The sequence below is a fragment of the Dasypus novemcinctus genome, chromosome 26, assembly GCF_030445035.2.
Source record: "Dasypus novemcinctus isolate mDasNov1 chromosome 26, mDasNov1.1.hap2, whole genome shotgun sequence".
Classification (NCBI taxonomy): Eukaryota; Metazoa; Chordata; class Mammalia; order Cingulata; family Dasypodidae; genus Dasypus; species Dasypus novemcinctus.
The window spans coordinates 39,697,918-39,721,184 of NC_080698.1; the positions used below are offsets into that span (position 1 = coordinate 39,697,918).

Consider the following 23,267-nt stretch of genomic DNA (forward strand, 5'->3'; position numbering starts at 1 on the left):
TTCTTCTACCTTACATAGGTATTAAATAATTCTTCATTTTGAAGGATACATATAGGTCCTGAGATATTTTCTGTTTGGAGAAAAACAAGGTATATTTTTCAAGGTCCCCTGATGTCAAACCTATTTCTTATGTAAAGGAACATTATGATCAGTTTAATATGTTATTGCTTAAGCTTTCAGTGGGAAAATAATGGGGACGGGAATTGGAAGTATTTGTTCTAATATTATTATAAGTGTTACTAAATAACTTTGTGACCTTGGGCAAGTCATTTATCATGTGATTCAGCTTAGACAGTGGAATATTAAAACTAGAAAGGGCTGAGTGACACCATCAGAAAGGCATATAAGACATTCCCTGATTAAAAAAAAAACATCTCCAGAGACGCAGGAAATAAAAGGACAAATCCAGCTTTCTTAGAACTCTGGAGGGCAGTAAAGACTGGAGAAGGACTTGACAAGCACTGAATCAAAGAAAAAGGAAAATAGGTTGGAAACTTCCCTCCCATAACTTCCTGACCACTCCCTCTCCTTCTCTCAGTCCCCTGCAGCTTAGAAAGTGGAGTGGCTCTGAGGCAGTGGCCCAGATTCCTCCTACCTCACATCTGGGACCTCAATAAAAGAACCCCTTGCATATCCAGGCACAAGAGCTCAAGTCTATAGAGACCCAGAGCAGAACACAAGGCTTCAGGGAGTGCTGCATAAAAAAAGGCCCCCAGGAAGGTAGAGAAAGGCCTCAGTAAAACTGTGACTGGACAGTGATGCACTTATTCAGTATAGTTTCTGTTGACGGATCATCTAAACACAAAACAGACTTTTCTGGAGTGATCCTGTCTGGCTCTGTGGAGCAGGCTACCCTATCAAGGAAGAAGCCAGAGGTAGAAAAGCTGAATAGAGGAAAAAGGCAGGAGGTGTTAAAATGAGCTGCTTTAACAGGAGGGTCCCAGAACTGAAAAGATTAAGTAAGTAAAACGGGGCACTAAGAAAGGGAAATAATTTTTAAAAATCACAGGAGCTGGGGAGAAAATTTTACACAATAACAAACATAACATATCAAGATTCCCAGAGAAACAGGAAAAGGAAATTTTCTCTGGAGGTGAAATAGTTAATAAAAAGGTAAATCAAAAAAATTATAGTGCATACCAAGGCAAGAATCAGGTGAAAAAGAGTTGAGAAATTCTGATTAGTAAACACAGGCCATTCTAAAAATCTAGAATAAACTGGGCCAAACATCACAGAAAAGCCTTGACACAAAGCCAATCAGCAAGAAAACCCTAGACAAGAAGGAGAAAGGTATCTTCAGAGTTAATTCACCAAGATAATCAGATGCCTCAACATCAACAAAATATTACAAGCCATACTAAGAAGCAGGAAGATATGTCTCAGTCAAGGGAATAAATTAAAACTTTACAGGAGACACAGAATTTGGAAGAACTAATCAAAGAAGTTCAAACAAAACACCTAAACCCATTCAAGGTAATGAAGGAACTATACATTTAGAGAAAAAGGATTTTAAGAAGACAATGTATGAGCATAAAAAAGAATTTCTAAGTATAAATAGAAACATAAAAGAAATTATGGGGATGTAAGGCATAGTAGAGATTAAAAATATACTAGCAGCATAAAACAGATGTGAACAAGCAGAAGAGAGAATCAGTGAACTAGAATGCAGGACAGTCAAAGCCATACATTCAGAAGAACAGGTAGAGAAAAGAAGACAATAAATGAACTAGCATCTCAGGGATTTGAGTGACATCATGAAGTGCACATACATATGTGTCAAGGGTGTTCCAGAAGGAAAAGAGAAGGGAAAGGGTGCAGACAGAATATTTGAGAAAATAGGGAAGTGGATTTGGCCCAACAGATAGGGAGTCCACCTACCACATGAGAGATCCAAGGTTCAAACCCAAGGGCTTCCTGACCCATATGGTGAGCTGGCCCACACGCAGTGCTGATGTGTGCAAGGAGTGCTGTGCCACGCAGGGGTGTCCCCCACATAGGGGAGCCCCATGCACAAGAAGTGTGCCCCACAAGGAGAGCCGCCCAGCATGAAAGAAAGTGCAGCCTGCCCAGAAATGGCGCCTCACACACGGATAGCTGATGCAGCAAGATGATGCAACAAAATGAGACACAGATTCTGGGTGCCACTGACAAGAATACAAGCAGGCACAGAAGAACACACAGAGAATGGACACAGAGAGCAGGCAGCTGGGGGTGGAGGGAAGGGGAGAGAAATAAAAAATAAATCTTTTATTAAAAAAAGAATATTTGAGGAAATAATGGCTGGAAATTTCTGAACTTTTATGAAATACATAAATATTCACATCCAGAAGTGCATCATACTCCAAGAGAATAAGTCTTAATATACCTACTCTGAGACACATATTAATCAGAATGTCAATTCAAGAGATAAAGAGAGAATTCTGAGAATAGCAAGAAAAATCCATTCATAACATACAAGAGCTCCTCAACAAGACCAAGTGCTGATTTCTCACCAGAAACCATGGAGATGAGAAGGCAGTGGTATATTTAAGATACTGAAAGAAAAGAAATGCCAGCCAAGAATTCTTTATCCAATAAAACTGTCCTTCAAAAATGAGGGCAAATTTGAAATATTCACAGATGAATAGAACCTGAGAGAGGCTGTCAACCAGAGACCTGTCCTGCAAGAATTAGTAAAGGGAGGTCTACAGTTTGAAGGAAATTATAAGAGAGTGTGGCTTGGAGTGATGTGAAGAAATTAAATTATCAATAAGGCTAACTTAAAGGGTAAATGCAAAATCCAATAAAACTGTATTCTTGATATAAAGCTCTAGCTTTTAACTCTTATAAGAGTCAAAATACAATTGAACAGGGAGAACCAGCAAGATGGCGGCAGAGTAAAGCACTCCTAGAATCAGCTCCTGCTACAAGGCAGTTAGCAAACACCCAGAGCTCTCTGGAGCCAGCTGAAGCACCTGTTTGGGGGCTCCAGGAGACCAAAAGAGCACCCTGCAACATCCATGGGGGAGTAGAAGGAGGAGACTGCCCGTCTGCAGAGAAGACTTGTAAGTAGAGCACTCCACACCACGGAGGCTGGTGCCCATCCTTCATTGGAGGCACAAGCTGCCTAGAGAGCTGTCCTGTGGTTCGAACTGAAAGCACCACTTCCCCAAAACAGGGGAGGAAGAGACAGTTGGGCACCAATTTCAGCTATGATGAGGAAATTCAGTGGGCTACAAATTGATCCTGAGAACAGCTAAGGTTTGAGCCTGTCCAGGTCAGAAAGAGGCTGGTAGCTGCCATTGTAACTCCGTGCCTGGCATGAGGGGAAGTGGGGCAGACTTAGGATCCCAGTGCTGGTGGGGACTGACTTCTTCCCACCCAGATCATATTGCAGCTCTAGCCTAGGCCCCAGTGCCACCTCCAGCAGGGAGGAAGCTGTGGGGACCTGCACCAGCCTCTCCGGGAAATTACTGGCCAAGCCATGGAGGCCAGTGATTATCTGGCAGCATGAGCCCAGTAGCTGCTCCGTGATGGGAATTGGAAGTTCCATTTCCCAGAAACAGGGGAGGAGGAGACAGTTGACTGCTGATTGGCTACTGATTGGGAAACTTGGCTGGCTAAGAGATAACCCTGGAAACAGATGGGGTGAGAACCAGCCCAAGTCAGAAAAAGGCTAGTAGCCACCATTCTGACCTGTCCCCAGCCTGAGGGGAAGCTGGACTGACTGAAACTCTCAGTGTCGGCAGGAACCAGTTTCACGCAGATCAGCCTGTAGCCCAGCCTAGGCTTCAGCCCTGCCTGTGGCAGGGAGGAGGCTGAGGAGCCCTGCATCAGCCTATACAGATAACTGCAGGGAAGTTTGGCTGGCATAGACTGAAAATCAGAAGTCTACCAGGGATGGGAAGTGGACTTGGCCAATGGGTAGGGTATCCGTCTACCACATGGGAGGTCCGCAGTTCAAACCCCGGGCCTCCTTGACCCGTGTGGAACTGGCCCACGCGTGGTGCTGATACATGCAAGGAGTGCCATGCCATGCAGGGGTGCCCCCAAGTAGGGAAGCCCCACACGCAGGGAGTGCGCCCCATAGGGAGAGCCACCCAGAGTGAAAGAAAGTTCAGCCTGCCCAGGAATGGCGCCACACACATGGAGAACTGACGCAGCAAGATGACGCAACAAAAAGAGACACAGATTCCCGTGCCCCTGACAACAACAGAAGTGGACAAAGAAGAACACACAACAAATGGACACAGAGAACAAACAACTTGGGGGGTGGGGGAAGGGGAGAGAAATAAATAAAATGAATCTTTAAAAAAAAAAAAAAGTCTACCAGGGCAACTGCGGTCATCTTGGACCCATACTGCGTAGATTGCTGCCCACAACGCAGCTGCATTCCTGCCCCAGGGAGTCTAGGCCTGCACATGGATTATTCCACATAGCTGTGACTCTGTTCCTACCCCTGGCAAAGGAGAAAGTTGGAAGAAGCTTCATTGCTCCCTGGTGCAATGAGGGCACCTTGAGCCTCCACAGCTTACAGCACCAACTACATGCTTGGCTCCTACTGCATAACCAACATGGGAGAAATGATAGGAAGCCCTAAACTGAAGAGAAAAACTGCACCCAGAAAAAATACTCTAGTAAGCCAGATGCGAAGACACCAACAAAAAATTACAATCCACACCAAGAAACAGGAAGCTATGGCCCAGTTAAAGTAACAAGATAAACCTTCAGATGACATAAAGGAGTTGAGACAACTAATTATAGATGTTCAAACAAATCTCCTTCATAAATTCAATGAGATGGCTAAAGAGATTAAGGATAGTAAGAAGACATTGGATGAGCACAAAGAAGAATTTGAAAGCATATATAGAAAAATAGCAGATCTAAAAGGACTGAAAGGTGCAATCAATGAAATTAAAAAAACATGGAAATCATATAATAGCAGAATTGAGGAGGCAGAAGAAAGAATTGGTGAGCTTGGAAATGGCCTCTGAAAGTGAACATACAAAAGAAAAGATGAAGAAAAGAATGGAAAGAATTGAACAAGTTCTCAGGGAACTAAATGACAGCAAAAGGCATGCAAACATATGTGTCATGAGTGTCCCAGAAGGAGAAGAGAAGGGAAAAAGGGCAGAAGGAATATTTAAAGAAATAATGGTAGAAATTTACCCAACCCTATTGACGGACATAGATATCCCTGTCCAAGAAGTGCAATGTACTCCCATCCAAAAAAATCCAAATAGAGCAATTCCAAGACACATACTCATCAGAATGTCAAAGGCCAAAGACAAAGAGAATTCTGAGAGCAGCAAGAGGAAAGCAATGTATAACACATAACAGATAAGATTAAGTGCTGATTTCTCATCAGAAACCAAGGAGTCAAGAAGACAGTGGCTGATATATTTAAGATACTATAAGAGAAAAAATCCCCATCAAGAATCTTATATCCAGCAAGAACGTCTTTCAAAAATGAAGGCGAGATTAGAATATTCACAGGTAAACAGAAACTGAGAGAATTTCTAAGCAAGAGACCAGATTTTCAGGAAACACTAAAGGGTGTGCTAGAACCTGAAAAGAAAAGACAGGAGTGAGGGGCCTTGAAAAGAGTCTAATAATAAAAAAATACAGTTGAGCAAAAAAAGAGGCATATTTAGTGATAATAGACATGCAAAATATAAAGAGAAGAAAAATTCCCCAACATAAAGAGGGGAAACAGTGGGATATAGGAGCAAGGAATGCATATGCTTATGAAGCTAGATTGGTATATTTCCAAATTATTAAGTTTTAGATATAGGATGTAAAATATAAACCCCAGGGCAAATAGATACATGGAACTGCCTCAAATTTAAAAAAAAAAATTGTGCATCCAAAGACTTTGTCCTGAAAATGAAAAGAGAAAGCCTACTCAAAGGGATAAAATACTTGGAAACCCCAAATTGATAAGGGTTTAATACCCAGAGTATATAAAGAAATCATACAGTGCAACAATAAAAAGACAAACAACCCAATTTGAAAATGGGCAAAACCCTTGAATAGTCCTTTTTCCAAATAGGATATACTAATGGCTAAAAAGCATGTAAAAAGATACATCAGTAGCTATTAGGAAAATGCAAATAAAAACCATAGTGAGAAATCACATCCTCTTGAATAGCTACTATTAAAAAAAAGTAAAAACCAGAAAACTGCAAGTGTGTAGAGGATGTGGAGAAATAGGAAAATTCATTCATTGCAGGTGGATTTGTAAAGTGGCACAGCCACTGTGGAAGACGGTTTGACAGTTCTTCAGGAAGTCAAGTATAGAATTACTATATGACCTTGCAATCCCATCACTAGGTATATCCCCCTAAGAATTGGGAGTGGGGATTTGAAGTGATATTTATTTGCACACTGATGTTCATAGTGGCATTATTTACAATTGCCAAAAGATGCAAGTGACCCAAGTGCTAATCAAATAATGAATGGATAACAAAATGTTGTATGTGTGCACAATTCAGCTGTTAAAAGCAGTGAAATTCTGATGCATGCAATAATATGGATTTACCTGGAGGGCATCATGCTAACTGAAGTAAGCCAGGCACAGAAGGACAAATATTGTATGATCTCAAGAATATGAACTAATTATAGTAAGTAAAGTCATAGAGTTAGATTCTAGAATACAGATTACTAGGGGATAGTTTGGGATTAGAAAATAGAGAGTTGATGCTTAATTTGTATAGAGTTTCTATTGAGGTTGATTGCGAAGGTTTGGAAATGTATGGTGGTGATGGTAGCATATTATTGTGAGTGTAATTATCATCACTGAATTATATAAGTGAACAAGGTTAAAAAGGGAAACATTAGGTTGTACATGTTACTAGAATGAAAATTAAAAGATATAAAGCACCGGCCAATATAAACACAGTGAACTCTGAAATAGGTTTAGAGAAGTTAAATTATTCAAGGTCATAAAACTAGTTAATGGTGAAATTTGGACTTTAAATGAAATTGACCTACCCTCAATATACTGTTTATTCCCATTTTATTAGATGTTTTATTAGCCTACGAGCCTGGGAATGGTCATACCTTGTTTATAAAAATCATAATTTATAACAAATTATATACATATATTTTCTGTGTATATTTACACATAAAATTATAAAGTAATTGACTAGGACTTAGAGATTACTTACCTTTCAACTATAGACAAGGCACTTATGTCACTTTTTCTCCCCATGTGAGGATCTCAAGTATAACATTAATGGGAGCCCTTACAAAATTCTTCATATAAAAATAAGTGTGTTTATCATTATATTTTAATGGTATTCATATGGGGACATAATACTTAGCACTTTAACCACTACAGTTAATTTTAATGGCTTTGTTTCGAAATAACTGAATTTTTCTAGTGGCTAATTCTTTCCTATCTAGGATTCAGGGGTATGGTTCATTGATTGTGTTCTCATATTGAGTATTTTCCAATGTAAAAAAATGAAGGGATTGCGAGTAAATGATTACAAAAGGACTATTTGGTTCTTCTCTTCTAGAGAGACTAAATATCATTGTCTACCATTTTATTGATGCACTCTGTGTAGAAAATACCATGCTAGGTGTTACAGTTGGCACTGAGAAATGGAGTGCTATTATTATGGTAGTATAATACCCTTGCATGTCAATAATATCCAACTTGTTTCTCCTTCCTATGATATTTTTAAGAGAAATGAATGCATAAAGAAAGGAAAAGAAAGCAAAATAGAGCACCTTATTTTTCCTGGGGTTTTGGCCAATGTAGAGCTGCAGTATAATATTATGGCCCTTTGGAATGATTCATTTTCCTAAGCTAATTAGTGTAATCATTGTGCAGTTTGGCTTGCTAAGGTGCTTTCCTGACATGATACATTCTTCTACAGAAGGACCAGGTCCTGAGCCCGCTTACTACCCAGCTGGTTACATAGGGAGAGAGAAGAGAGAAAAAGCCAGACCATATCCAGATGCATTGACCTTTTGAGCCCCCTTTTATCCTTTACCCATAGGAGATGTGGCACAATCAATGCCATGTCCAGTTAAGGTCAATCACATTGCCCTGTGAAGTTTAAGTAAGTTCCCTTTCCTAGAAGCCAATAAATAGGATATTGGGCATAACTTCTTGATATAGATTAAAAAAACAAACAACAATAAAACAACAACTGACAGTTCAAATCGCAAGCCTAAAGTTGCATAGCTAGTAAGGATGGAATCAGTCTGCATGCCCAGATCTATAGTTACTATATAAAGCAATGTCTCTCCAAATTTCATTCCTTTCCTCTCACATTGTCTCAGTATATTATGAATATGAATGAAGTATATATGTATTTTAAATCTATATTTAAAATGTTATCATATTAATATAACACAATTTTAAAGGTTACATTATTATATTCTATAACTTGTATTTGAAGCTTTGCTTTTATTGCTTACTATATTCCATGAGAAGCGCTTGTGAATACTTGGAAGTAAAGAAAAGAAATGGTTCACTTTCAAAATCTTTGATCTACTCAATTTAATAGGTTCAGTAAAATTTGTATTTCTTAACATATTCATTATTCAGCAAAAAAAGCATATATCTTTTTAATCATTTTCAAGCTTCCAGTGTTTTCACATCTTAACAATGAATTAATTCCTTTTATGTTATTATGCACATTTAATGAATTCATATCAACTACATAGAAAAATAAAAGCAAGCTTCTCTTTTGGTCCTAAAATTAGGTAATTAAATATTTCCTTTGTAATTGTAGAATTTTTTCAGATTCTTCTTGGATTTTTATACTTTTGTGTGTTTCTCCTTGTTATATTGTTTAAGCAAAGTAGGATTTCTGGATGGCATGTAAAAGTGAACACAGGTTTCAAAATTCATAAGCATAGTTTTTAAACAAATAATATAAAACTAAGAAACAATCACTTTTTAACCTTTTTTATCCTTTCAGATTTAAGGTATAAAGAGAAATGCTGGTGTGTTTGTTTTCCTTTCAGGGTACAACGCCCCACATGGGATAAAAATGGTCAGAGGGGTGTCAACCCTTGTAGCTGTTAAAGAACCAAAATAATAATAAACCTGCTTTGGTCTATGGTTATACCTTCCTTATCTTTGTTCATTCCTCAGTCTTGAGAAATTTGGGATGATGTCTGCTCTGACTGCTTTAGGCTGAGAGGGCTCTTTGATATTAGGGGGCAACTGAAGATACAGCTTGTTTTGGGTATGTGTCTTGTCCATCATCATTGTTTTGTTAGTTGTCCAGGACAAGCCCAAAGAACTGGAGAGTAGGAGTTGACTACAACTCTGCTGGGTTTCAGGGCTCAACTGGCATATGAACAATCTGAAGATATAAGTCTTTGAGAAATATATTTAATAAGTACATTGAAAATTATAGGTCTAAATAAAAGAAATAGAAGGGTCATGATTAGGGGAATTAAAAATGAGTATGTTATGTTGGGATAATAGATTTTCATGTACTCCTAAATAGGGCCTGCCGAGGCTGTGTTGTTTTCATGAGGCTGTATGGTTTGCCTATGATGTCCAGAAGTCCCGAGAGCCCTGGAGAGCACCTTTGTTTGAGGCTTTGTTATGGTGGCAGTTTGTGAAATCTGCCTGAGACCTAAATAAGTGTAACCTCCTTAATGACCTCCTGACTCACTTTGAAATTTCTAAACCATAAAACTCTGTTTTTATTTAATATTTCCCCTTTTTTGTCAAGGTCTTTTTCCAAATGCATTCCTAATTAACACTTGGTAATTATCCCTTGGTGCCAGGGAGACTCATTCCTGGGAGTCATGTTCCACTTTGGGGGGAAGGTAGTGAGTTTATTCGTAGAGTTTTTCTTAGAGTCCACATTTGAGTAATAAGGAGGTCTTCAGGAGGTAACTCTTAAGGCATTTATTATAATTAGGTTGTTTCATTTTTGCAGGAATAAAGTTCGTAAGTACAATCAATCATTAAGATTAAGGGCATGGCGTATTGGCCTGTTTTTGTTTTTTGTTTTTAATTAGGCAAGGCTTATATATTTCAGAGATTTTTGCCATCTTATTCGAGAAAGCAGCAGGATTCTCCAGGATGAAATTTTAATATTTTTTCAGCTACTGTGTGAGCCTTTGTCTATCCAGAATACATACCTATGACAACAAGAATACATTCATATCCTATAGAAGTATGCTTTAGGTGCATATTCCCCCATGTATTACCCCATTATCAACACCCTGTACTAATGATGTAACTTTGTTATAGATCCTGAAAAAAAATCTTGTATTTGTGTCATTAACCACAATCCTTGGCCACCCCAGACTTCATTGTGTTACACAGACTCCCCCTTATACTCTAGCTTTCCTTCTAGCAACATGTATGACCCAAAACTTCCCCTTTAATTATGCTCACTCACACACTTCAGCACGGTTACTACACTCACATTGCTGGGCCACCATCATCTCCATCCATTTCCAAACTATTGTAATCAACCTGATTTTAAATTCTGCACAGACTAAGCATCGACTCACCATTCTCTACTCCCATTCTATCTCCTGGTAACGTATATTCTAGACTTAAAATATTTAAATACATAGTTGGGTATCTCTCATAGAGAAGCTATTACTTAATGATACAATTTAAAGAATAGAAATACCTAGAAATAAATTTCTTAATTTCATTTTATTGTAAATTTTTCTGATTATAAAGGAATACCATGAAAATGCATTATAATCACTGATTTAAACCAATTTTTCTAACCTAATTTTACAGTTCTTTGACCATTTTAAAAGCCAAGTTGTATTTTTTTCCAGTAGAAGCTGCTACCAGGTCCTTATGAACTGTGGGGACTTTTATATTCCTTGAACACACTTTTAACCTCAAATGTAAGTTAGTCAAGCTCTTAATATATTATAAATTCCAAAAGTGCAGGGATTATATCTGTCTTGTTTGCAAGAGGCTAACACAATTCAGGCACATACTAGCTATTGGGTAAGGAATGGCATACATGTTTATACAAATTTAAAACATAGTTCCTCCATTTTTCTTCCAGTAATAATACTAGAAACCTGAACTGAAACAGGAATAGAGCAAAGGGCTATTTGTTTCTCTGAACACTGATATTCTTTCCTTTCAGATGCATAAGATTATCAAATAAACTTCTGTAATGAGTGGCTAAAATGGTGTATCCTATGCAGATAACCAGAGAATCACTTAATCAGCAATTCTGAGAGATGAAAGTCTCATTTTGTGGAAATGCAAAACAATTGAATACATTTCATCACTTTGCATTTAAAGTAAGGAGGTGATGAATACTCGGAAAAACCCTCCTATTCTAGTTCTGCTCCTTAGTAGGCAGTTATTTTTATTCACTGGTGAGAACATTTCATCTGTATTTATTTTATAGTTAATAAGCTCCAAAATTGTGATTTTTTTTTCCCCCTTTATCGGCCCTCTCCCCTTCTCCTTCTTCCAAAGTGAGATATTGAAACAGTTTTGAGGTAAAGTAAGGAAGAAGAAAAGTAATATCCCCCTACTTCCTCTTTCCAAACAATAGGGAAAGATCAAAGTTAGGGTCAGAACTAATATTGTCAACTTATAAAAGAGCCCGCTCATCATGGCTAACTTTCTTTGACAGTATCTACAAAGGCTTCTGTATCTAAGGATGATTTTATTGTCTGTATGCAATCAGGCAGGTCAATGTTCATTTCATTTGTGAAGAAAACCACATCAAGCAAATTTCATTATAAAACCTAAAAATCAATATACATTTGTGCCAGTGTTCTCTAAATAATGAATGTGAGTACTACTTTACCCTGAAATAACATTTTTTAAGGATTGGATTTTTACTAAAAGAAAAAAGGATCCATATTTGGATTTTGTTGGGGCAACATTTGTATTTGATGTTAAGACAGATATTAAGAATGACTTTTGGAGTCTTTTTTGTTTTAAATGTGTTTATTGGTCGCTTATGGTGCCTACACAAATTTATACTGACTACAGTGAAAAAATATTCAGACGTATCAACTAGTAATACCAGAATAATCATGATATTCATAGCTAGTAGTTGTTTTCTACTCATTGTATATGGACACAGTGATAAGAATTTTCATATGACTTTTGCGTTTAATCTTTATAACTACCTTCATATAAGGATACATCAGTCAGGATAGACTAAATGGTATAAACAACAACCTCCAAAATCTCACTGCCTTAACACAATAAATATTTTTATCTTACCTAATAGTTTAATACATGTTTCCTTCCATTTGTGGTCCACAATTCCACAGAGCCTCCAAGTCCTTTGCTGTGTTCTCTTAGTCCATCTGACATAAGAGGGGAGAGAACAGCTGATGATAGTACAGGTGCTTTTACATGATTCTGGAAAAGCCAGCTTTCCCTTTATCCACATTCCATTGGCCAAAACTAAGGCATGTAACTGCAATTTAATGCCAGGGAGGCTAGGAAATGCAATCTAGCCATATGCGCAAAAGAAACCAATTATCCAATCTCTACTACAATTATTCACCTTTTACAGATATAGAAATGTTGAGACTTAAAAATGAAATAATATCAAATATAATCTAGGTGGATAAAGCCTATGGTTTTAAGCACTGCTCTCTCATCCTTGTACTGCATAGTTGGCCCTCATTCTCTGATTTACTCTGGAAACTTATGGCCACTTTCCAAGGAAAAGATTAGCCATAGAAATATATGGCTGAGATCTCAATTTTTGCTTCATGCAGGGGCCACAACTTGACTTTGCTGTGGCTCTACTGAGAATGCTGAAATCCCCAACCAGAATAAGATATGCAATTTTGGGAGGCAGATTTTAAGAATGAGTCTGCAGTGCCTATATTCTTTCTTTCCTTCTATCATTTCAACAGGTAGTATTCCAAATGGAGCTGTTTTGTCAACTTAGGTCCCTGGTGAGGTTGAGCAGAGACATGCTGTCGGCCCATCTTGAATGGATATGAGTGAGAAATAAAATTTTGTGTTGAGCTAATACAGGTTTTATTTTTATTATTTTTTGTAGTTTTATTGTTATTTAAGCATAACCTAGTTTTTCCTGACTGATACATGTTATAGCCCAGAATCTCTACTTCTTGGTTCTTCTTGGGTCATGTAACTATATCTATCTGCCTGTCCATTGGCAATCATTGGAGTCAAGAGAGATGAAAACAATATAAAATTCTAACAGTAGGGACTAATTTAATTAAAGTTATGGTTGAAAGAATTATGCTGTAACCATACAATGGGGATATATGGAGCTGATAAAGAGTATGGTAAATCTATATTTACCTACATGTAAACATGTCCATGATCTATGATTATGTGTAAGATGTCTGTTAAAAATAGATACAGTTATATTTATGTGATCTTCCACAGGGTAACTATAAATTTTATTCTCATTTTTATGGAGAGGTGGGCTTCTCAAGACCTGAGAGAGCTGGAGGATTTGTTGGCACTTATCAATGTAGTCCAAGCCAGCCCCATTGTGTTTACCTAAATGACCCAAATAACTCCCTTAATGGTCTTCCTACCTCCAGTCATGGCTCCCACCAGTTCATAACTACACAATATTCAGTGTGATCTTTCTCAAAGATCTTTTTAATAGATTTTTCATCTACTGAAGAATAGAAAATTATTCCATTGGTACAATGAAGAACTCATATGGGGTCCTAAAGAATTGAGCCTGAGACAGCTTAAGTGTTAAAGCTTTAGTGGAAAGTGCTATTCTTGACAGCAAGAATGAGGAAAAGGGAAATGAGAAAGGCAAGGACAGGAGGTGGCTGTTTAAGACAGTGGCTTGACAGGTACAGTGACTGATCTGCTGGACATCTCTGCTGTCTACTGATATCTTGGAACAGCCCATCAGAGAGGAAGTGAGAGGGAATTCACCTGCCAGCTCCCAACTGTCCCTCATTGATAAATTCACCCATGCTTTTGGGTTCTCTCATCAGACCCTGAGTTGATGCTTAGGAAGCCAGATTTCACTCCCAGTGCTGCAGTGATTCATTTGAATCTGAAATTAATAGGAGGTATCAGGAAATTGAGAACAGGTGGGAGTTGGCTTTCAGGGGACAGTATCTCATAGGCTCACATGAAGTTGGATAGTCACCACAGGAGGTGAGGTGGAACAAAGTGGCAGAAGAAAGAAGACTGATAATTTTGAGGAAGTACATGTGTACATGAATACTGTTGACCTTATCTAGAATCCTTGCTACATTGAACTTCTTACTAAGCCTTTGAATATGTGAGTTCTCTTTTCACCATTTCTTTTGCCTGGCTAAAAATGATTGATTTATTTTGAACATCAACTTTGTTTCATGAGACTCCTCATATCTCTCCTGCTTGTCCCTCCTTTGTTCTCATTGATTTCTTAGCTTCTTTTAATCCCCTGTTTGCACTATCTGCTTCCTTTACTACATTGTAAGCTCATTGGAAGCAAGGATATTTTATTATTAACTGTTGTATACCCAATATTAAACATATTACAGAAATCCAAAAACTGCTAAATTGATCAATAATAATGATTACTCCTATTTACTGAAAAATCATATTTTAAGTAATAAAGTAATGTCTCTGATAACTGAGTTTTCAGAGTCTTTGTGTAAGGCATCATTTGCTGCTATAATTCTGCCTTTTTCTTTTGGTTCAAAGCCTATATATGCTACCACATATATTTGTAATTTCAATATAATCTATACCCTACATTGATTTTGTCTTTTCCTTAGTCACAATAGAGAAATTGTAATGTTTTATTAGATAAATTAAAATATACTCTTTTTATTTAATTCCCATTATTTAAGGCATTCAGAAACCAATTTGAAAAAACAAAGCCAAAAAGCAATTTGGCAACCACGTTTTCTCCCTGTGGGAGCTTGGTATGCAGCTACTGCGGACAGCAGCCTCCTTGTTAGTGTTTGTGGCCTTTTGCTTCTATGAGCTGCCTTAAGGGACCTTGGAGATAACCCTTTTCTGTTGATGGTCACAGCTTACTTCGTGCTGTCCCCCATCTACGCTCCAGGCAGGTATGTGAGGTGCCTTTGGAAAGCCCCAGGTACAGTGGCCAGTGTCCACATTGGCCAAGTCATCAATGTCCATCTGCACCAAGCTTCAAAACAAGGAGGATTTAATTGAGGCACTATGCACGGCCAAGTTCAAGTTCCCTGGCCACCAGAAAATTCACATTTCTAAGAAGTAGGGACTTTCCCAAGTTTAATACTGATGAATTTGAAGACATGGTAGCTGGGAAGCATCTCATCCTGGTTGGTGAAGGGATCAAATATCCCCAATCATGGCCCCTTAGATAAGTAGTAGGCCATGGCTTCATGAAGGCTTTGTCAGCATACCCCTTGCCCAACTTGTGCCCACCAATGACCTACTTCCTGTCTGTCAAAAAAACAACAACCAAGCACCTGTTTTGTAAGACAGTTCTGTGTGTAAAAGCTACCATTCATGGAGAGCTAAAAAAAATATTCTTTGTATGGAATTTAGATTTTTCTCTTGGTTGTTAGTTAAAAATACTGAGATTGGTTTCCATAACATTCTTCTATATGTGTCATTCATTATACACACTTTGAACACTCAGTCAGTAAATTCTTTGACAAATATTTACTGAGCGTATTCTATGAGCAGACATATGAATAGACTGAGGCCACTTTGTCAACATACTCTGGTGATATGTCTTTAAAATTTTCCAGTTCAATAATTTCTGTTGCCATTTTTACAGCTTAGACTTAGCTTATTATAGATATTCTGATGGTTTAAAAAATGTTCCTTCCTCTCTTCAAAGCCCTTCTTAAGTACTCTCAAGCATGCACACCTTGCCCCATATTTTCAGAAATTTAAATTTAGTTTAAAATGGTGTTTTTCAGTCTTTGCAAGTTAGAATTACCTAGAAACTTAAAAAAAACAGCAACAGCAACAGCAACAACAACAACAACAACAAAAAACAGTGACAAGAGAACTGCCCCCAAAGGCTCTACAGTGGTGTTCTAGGCATAGATATTTTTAAATTCACCCATGAGTTTCCTGAATGTACCTTGAATTGAGGAATTTTGATTGGAAAATGTGTTTCTGAATGTGTGATCCACACATCATTGGGGATTTTTTAAATTCTTCAATTCTTCTTAGCTCTTATAATATAAACGCAGGTTTTTGTTCCTGACATAAACTAATGAGATTTCAAATTGACACCTTATAGGTATCTTAAAGCATTGGTATCAATTCATAAATCATGTGGTTAGTTTGGTGTTGGTAAACAAGTTGTGTACCTGGCTCATGACTAAAATTGGTGTCTTAAAGTTTCTGAAAGGCAGCAAACACTTAAAATTTTGGGGTTGAGACGTTTTGTTTTCTTTATTGAAACTCACTCATTATGCAGATGAAGAGCGTGACGCTCAGAGGGATGTGATGTCTTGCCCAGCTCTACATAGATAGTTCATAAATAGGGACAAAGAATTTGGAGCTCCTAACTCATCTGAAAAGATCCAATTTTCAGAACTTGAGTTTAAGAGCCTTTAATATAAAAAACAGATCTAGTTATTAGTTACAAAGTTAAGGCCAGACTAGCAGATGCCATAATCCAGTTTCCCTCTTGGCATAATCTGCTTTACCCCTTGCATTCCAAGGAACCTTGTGAAATACTGTAGGACCTTATACTTAACTTTTTCCTTCTACTTCTTGTTATTTAAGCCTTAATGCTAAGTTCTCAATTGCCATTTAGTAATTACTTGGCAGAAAGTAGATGTGATACTTCCTAGGGAAAAAACAAAACTGGAATGTGATCTATACCTGTACTTTAGCAGTGTTACTCCATAGAGAAGTAGCAATCAGCATTAATGTATAAACTTCGGTTTTTGAGGTCTCAAATTTAGCTGATGCATAGTGCAGTGTAAGTGTTTCTTTTGCCAACAGATCAAATGCGCTCCTGGCTCCCATCAGCTCTCCCAATTGCTAGTCACCAAATGTCTGCTTTTCTCCTGAAAATCAGGCTTTGTTTCTGTGCAATTAAATGGTGCATTGGTGAAATGCAATAGATAGATGGTACATTTTTTACCTTGGGAGCATAAAGTAACAAAGTGACAAAGTGAATCTGTTGAGCATATGTTTTTGTTTTTGTTATTTTCTTATATTGTATACAGCTAAAGTGAAAGAAGTTGGGATAAGGTTGACTACAAACAACACTGATGGAGTTAAAAAATAAAACAAAAACACTTTGAAAGAATGGGCTCATTGGTATGCTGGAGCCCTTATCATATTCACAAATGAGAACAGAAAATGCTTATAGGCTTTTTCATACTGTAATTTCTTACATCATATCATCTGGTAGAGTACTGTTTGTTTCACTCTAATTTCATAGTTATAAATTCTGTACTCCCTCCATGATTGGGAAGTAGAAATATTTTTAATGTACATTTGCTCAAGGCTTGCTCCTAGAGATAAGAAAGGTAATATACTTAAAGTACATTAGCCCCCTGAGTGTGGGAATCTGGTTCAGCATAGCTTAAGGGGCTACAAGTGGGAACACTTCCATGAAGTCTGCATATTTCAACATCCCCAAACAGTCCAACATGTTAGATCCATTGGTGTTTATTACTTGATTTGGACAGCTGAATATAGCAGGGAGTCTTAAATGGTGTCTTCTTGATAATGAAACCCAAATCAGACAATTGATCAAATTTACATTTCTTTAATAATGAGCTTTTATAATGTCTGTCATTTTTTCATTGAAAGGGAGAATGACCCCTACCATCTTTTTTTTTTCCTTTTAAAAATGAGTAATGGTAGCAAAACAGTGTCTCAGATGGAAGGGGTTGGAAATTATGCATGACTGAATATTGGCATTATGAGTTGACACTACAATATAAATCTTGCAAAAATGAAATCTCATGAAATTTTCCCAAAATCGGATAAAAAGCTGAGAGTTCATTGCAATCTCCATCTTTATGATAGGAACATGGAATAGAGTATGGGAGAAGTTGCTGAAAGAAATCACATGAAAGCAATCAAAGCCTACTGAAGCCTTAGAGGATAACATACTTGTGAGGACAGTCTAGGTGATATCCATGAAGCTACGTTATAAGTAAATCTCTGTATGTATGTATACTCTTCAGTCCCTTTAGACGTAATCTGAGAATCTTATTGAATTGTAATTCAAAGTACTGGAAGTTGGTTGAGAAGAGGACATTTTTCAAAAAAACGATAATGCCCTTCTGTTAATATTTTAATTCGTAAAAACAACTTAAGAATGTTCAAAACATATGGCATAGTACATAATACAATATTAATACACATCCACGTATTTACAAACTGATTTGAAAAATTAAATTTTGCTGTATTTGCTTTAGATCCATTTTAATTACAAGCACAACTGAGTCCTTAAGTTACACATACAAATGCAGCCCCTCATACCCCCTTTCTCTCTTCCTACTCCTTCAGAGGCATTAAATATCCTGAAGGATGTGTGTTTCCTTCCCATTTTTTTGTTTATATTTTATTACAAGTTCATTTATTTAAAAATATACAGTATTATTTTGCGTTGTTAAAGTTTAAATAAATTACCCATTTCATTACATATCCTTTGATTTGCTTTCTGTCTCTGTATATTTGATATGATCAACATGGATATTAGTTCATTTATTTTAAGTGCAGTATTGTAGTACACTGTCTAACTAGACAGTAGTATATTTTTCTGCTGCCATATTTCTGGACATTTTAACTTTCAAATGTTTCGTTTTAATCATTAACTGCAATGAATTTCCAGGTACATACATACCCCTGTGTTAAGTTTCTCTGGGGCTTTTCCCCAGGTATGGATTGTAAAGTATGTATGTCAACTATAATAACACTGCCAAATAGTTTTCTGACATAATGTTTGAATTTATATTCCCACCAACAGTGTTTACGAGTTCCCTTAATTTGCGTATAGTTGAATTTTTTCCCTGACAGGTTCCAGTCCACAAATTCATCCTAACAACATAGGTGTCTCCTTTTGAGCTACCTTGCTACCTCAGCCTCACCTACTTTTCTTGAACAGAACATGCATTTTTTGTAGCAGGTTTGATGGAGCTACAGCCCAGTGTTCTTCAGCTTAGGCACGGATCATGCCAGCTGCTAGCCTGTCCTTTAGTTTGAGACTTAGTTCAAGTAACTAGACCTCTTATATTTTAAAGGCTCTTGGACCAAAGTTCTAAAAAGTGGATCTTTTCACTATTTTTATCTGACTTCTTAAAGGTTCTCTTCCAAGGATTGAAGTTAAGCCCCTGAAATATAGCCTATTTCCTGGGACTTCAAAAGATGCCCCTGGGGTCTTTTGTGACCTGATTTTTCATGTCCCCACCACACTAGCCCTCTGCTCCCTTCTTCTGGACTTCTTGTGTATATTTTGAGAAGTTTGCTCCTGTTACCATGTCCAGAGTGTTCTCTGCCTAGGCCTTCTCCATCATAATCTTCCCAGACTAAAGAGCTGTTCTAGTTCTGAAACCAGTTAAGCTTGTTCCACTATGGACTCTACTTTGATGCTATTTAAGGAAACAGTGTATTGTCATCACCTCTAGAAGTGATTTCATCTTGTTTAATCCAATCTCCTGTAAGCTCTGTCAATTTTTTAACTCCTTTACTTCTTGGATTAATTTTGGAGATGAAAATCACCTCCAAGACTACCGGACTTTTCAGTATCTCCTCCACTGCTATGGACATTTTCTCCACAGACGTGGGTTATATCTACATTCTGGTGTCCAAGTAGCATTTGTCTGCCTTTTGCCCAAATATCTGGAGTACATCACAAAACCAAAAGCCTAAGAAAATCATTATAAAAGGAAAGAAGCCCTTTTAAAAGGGGTTTTTCTTTCTTGATTTCCTCAGTAATACATTTTCATTTTAGAAAACTTGGAAAATATAACAATGAATGAGAAAGAAAATAGATTATCTATGACCCATTATTAATTTTTTCTATCTATACAGATAACATGTACATATTAATCTAATAAGTATTTGAATGCTTACTAGATGCTGACAGTGGAAACAGATGAGTAAATAAATCAATTATGAATCTTATGCTTATGGAGCTTACAGCCTATCAGGGAAGACAGGTAACAAAAATAAATATGTGAAAAAAATGGAGACAAATGGTGTGAAGGTAACAAAGAGGTATGGGGATAGTTACATTGTGGGTCATTGGGAGGGGAAGGTGGGTTGCAAGGGCAGAAGGTCTGGGTGGAGACTGAAACTAATGAGGGTGATCAGGGAAAAGTATGTATAGCTGAGAAGAAAACATATAAGCTGAGTTTCACAGAATAAGAAAACCAAGCATGTGAAGATCCAGAAGGAAAACATTACCAGGAGAGGGAACTGCATGTACAGAATCTATAAAGGCAGGAAAGAGGTTGGTATGTGGCTAAAGTGTATTATTAACAAGATATCCCACACATTTTAAAAAACATATTTTTTAATTGAAGTGTATCATTCATACATGAACATACATAAACAATAACTGTATAGTAAAAGTTGTGAGCTTACAAAAGAAACATGCTTAACATCATACAGGGGTCCCATATATCACCCCTCCACCAACATCCTGCGTTGTTGTGAAACATTTGTTACAAACTGCAAGAGCGTTGTCAAAATATTATTCCATATCTTACATTTGGTGTATTTTCCCCCCAACTCAACTTATTATTTTTAATATATTTTTATTACAGAGGTTGTGAATGTGCAAAGCTGTCATGTACATGTGTAGAATTCCCATACAATACCCCTTCACCGACATACCACACCAGGGTAGAATATTTGTTACATATTAAGAGATAATATCAGACTATTACCACCAACCATGGTCCATAGCATATAACTGGCACATTTTTCCAGTACATCTTTGGCATTGATGCAAGAATATTACAGTATTAATGTTAACCACAGTCCATAAGTCACACCAGTTGTATTTTGTCCAAGCTTCTCTGCATTCCCACCACCCTACAATAGTAACATACATCTGTTCTAGTTCACAGACATGCTTGCATCTGTACCATCAACCATAATTTTCATCCACCTCTGGGTTCACTGTGTTATTCAGTAATAAATTATTCTCTAGCTTTCTTTCCTTTGACATTTACATCCCTGGACTACCCTTTTCAGCCACATTCCCGTTTATAAACCAGCTGCTACTCACTATAGTGTGTTACCATCAATTCTATCCATTTCCACACTTTTACAGTCAAGTTACTTAAAACTTCTTAAGCATCAGTGGTTCTCAGCCCTCCTATCTCCAAATAACCTATACTGTAGGTTCTAACTCCATGTGTTTATTCTTCATATTTCATTCATATTAATGAGACCATTTGACTTTTGTGCTTGGCTTACTTAGCATAAGGTATTTGAGATTCATCCATGTTATCATGTGTCCCAATTTCATTTATTCTTATTGCAGCATAGTATCACTTCATATGTATACACCACATTGAGTTTATCCATTCATTGGTTGATGGACACTTGGATTGTTTCCATCTTTTGGCGATTGGATACACCATGCATTTAACTAAAGCCTTTTATTATAGGTCAGAGGGAGATAATAAAATGTGCAACATTAAAATAGACAATGCATCTTAATGATATAATGAGTTTCAAGTAAACTAAAAATTTATAAAAGTGCATTTATGGTAGTATGGCATATTTATAATTTTGTATGAAATTGGGAACATATATATATGATTTTATAACCTTTCTTTAGAACATACATACATGTAATAATTGATTTTGACACTTAACAAGGCCTGGACAGTATAAATTTAGTAATTTGTAAAATGACTTAGATATTTGGTGACAAATAACTGTAAAAGTTCCATGTCTCCACCTGTTTTCCTTATGTACTATTCTGGCACACATATTTATAATTTTAAACCAAGGTATCCTTTTTCCTGATATAAAGGCAGTGTAAATACATACAGTGAGGATGGATTTGTCTCAGTCTACCATTCTGTTACCTGCAATTTCCCTGTCAGTAATGGGACGCTCCCATTTCTTATCATCCTGCAAGTGATTTATCTGATTGTCCTATAGAAATTCCAGTTTTGCTTATCAGTTAGGAACAAAATGTGTCAAGCTCTGTTCTATATTTAGGGATTATAGGATGCTATTTTATCTGTTAAGAGAAGGTTAGAGTTGAAGGTGTTAAATGTTTAAAGAAATAATAATCCTTTGGGCTAAGCCTTCCCCCTAGGATTACAAATGGCTTGTGAATAAAGAGAGCTAATTCTCAGCATGTTTTGGAGGCAGATTTTATCTTAGCCATAAGTGCATAGAAAAGGTGAGTTGGCTCGGTGCTAATACAGTATTTAACTAGCTGTGAACAGTAACTCTGGAGGAAGGTGGCTATTGATTTCAGTTAACCAAATACTTATTTAAAGCAATTGTCCATCTTAGCTATAACTTAACACTTTTTTAGGCCCTTAAGTTTATGTATATATGTCTAAGATAGTCCTGAAGTTTTACAACTCAGCAACACAGAAGTTTTCCAGAAATATACAAGAACTGTCATATATTCTCTCAAGTGGCACTTTATTTCCTTTATTTAAAATTTCTGTCTTCTATGCCAGTACTATTACAGAAAGAGGATATTTGGCTTGTCTTTGCCAAAGTCTAATAGTTATCCACTGAAGTATCTCTTAACCTCTCTTAGAGCTTCGAAGTTATTTCTCCCTAGTTTTTAATAGCAATTTCTCTTGGCAGGTTCTTAAATTATGGCTCATATCAACAATAAAAGAAAATAACAAGGTGGTTTTGTGTTTGTTTTAATTATGGAAAGGTAATGTATAATAGCTTTGTTTATTTACTTAGAACTCAATCATTATTCACATTTTAACATGATTTAAGTAGTATTTTTTAATGGTTGTTTTGAGCTGTATCTTAAGCCAACAAATTTCATAATATAAGATGACATTTTTTGGCAATATGGGCCCCAAAGTTAATGAAATTTGCTTTGCCAAATTCACACCATGCTTCTATGTATTTCCCTCCAATAACCTTCTCACATCTACTATTTCAGAGACTCTTTCTAGTTCCTATCCATCAACCGGGAGTATATTGCTTTCCCCACATTCAGGACATATTTGCATGAATTGATCAATATTTCACTTATTTCTATTGGACAATATAGCTGCTCATTTCTTCTGTGACATTATCAATTTTTCCCTATAAAGAAGGAGTGTGACAAGAAACACAACCTCATCAAGCACTGCATTGTGGGGAGGAATTTGGTAGTTATGTGACACATGAAACCAAGCACTTCATCACCTGGGCCCAGTGGCCATTCTTCTTT

General features: G+C 36.9%; 1 protein-coding gene and 1 non-coding gene across 15 annotated transcripts in view; both read left to right on the top strand.

The window, feature by feature from the left end:
• Positions 1-23,267, top strand: part of CNTN4 (contactin 4) — a 936,745-nt gene that overhangs the window by 100,948 nt on the left and 812,530 nt on the right. The window lies entirely within an intron of this gene.
• Positions 14,796-14,924, top strand: LOC111761818 (small nucleolar RNA SNORA70). The gene has a single exon (XR_002795070.1). It is a non-coding gene; the product is annotated as a small nucleolar RNA SNORA70 (small nucleolar RNA).